The sequence below is a fragment of the Manis javanica genome, chromosome 17, assembly GCF_040802235.1.
Source record: "Manis javanica isolate MJ-LG chromosome 17, MJ_LKY, whole genome shotgun sequence".
NCBI lineage: Eukaryota > Metazoa > Chordata > Mammalia > Pholidota > Manidae > Manis > Manis javanica.
In genome coordinates, this window is record NC_133172.1 from 15,573,394 (window position 1) to 15,574,109 (window position 716).

Genomic DNA, 716 nt, shown 5'->3' on the forward strand with positions numbered 1-716 from the left:
TTAATAATGCTTTTATGTCTTAAGTTTTTCTTTTCTTTTATTTTCTTGAACACATTCATAGTTTGACTTTCAGAAAGAATACTTCTGCATTCTGTACTGAGTCTAAACTTATTTTGACTCTATTTAATTTCTACTTTTATTCTTGTCTTCTCGTTTTAGAAATTGTTTTGCTTTCCACCTTCCTGTTTTACATAGTTTATTTTTTTATTAAATTATATGCATGTACCAAAGGACATACATTTTTTTATATGTATAAGTTTGGTTACATTACACAGCATTTGCTATATAGTACTCTTAGTATCCTTCATTACTAAAAATTTTGTACTTTTTTGCTTTTAATTTCCTCCTTAAATTAACAAGTTGATAATGGTATTTTGTTTTAGCACAGCATTTTTACTTGATTTATAATTTTATGGCCTTTCTGTCAAAAAGGTGTTCGGTTTTTTTTGATGTTCAATAAGAAGTGAGGAAAAAAAAAAAGGAACAAGTGGTTATCAATGACCTTCCCATATTTTTCATACTTACAGAATGTTTTTTAAATGCCCTAATTAAGTAAAGCCTTGATAATGGTCTCCTGCCTCTGTGAAATTCATTATAAAGTCTGTCCTTATACATTCACTAATGTAGAACAACTATAAACTTAAACTAAGTTTTCCACATTATTTACATCAATATAGTTTCATGCTAATATAAATGATGACAAATAAGAGAGTAAG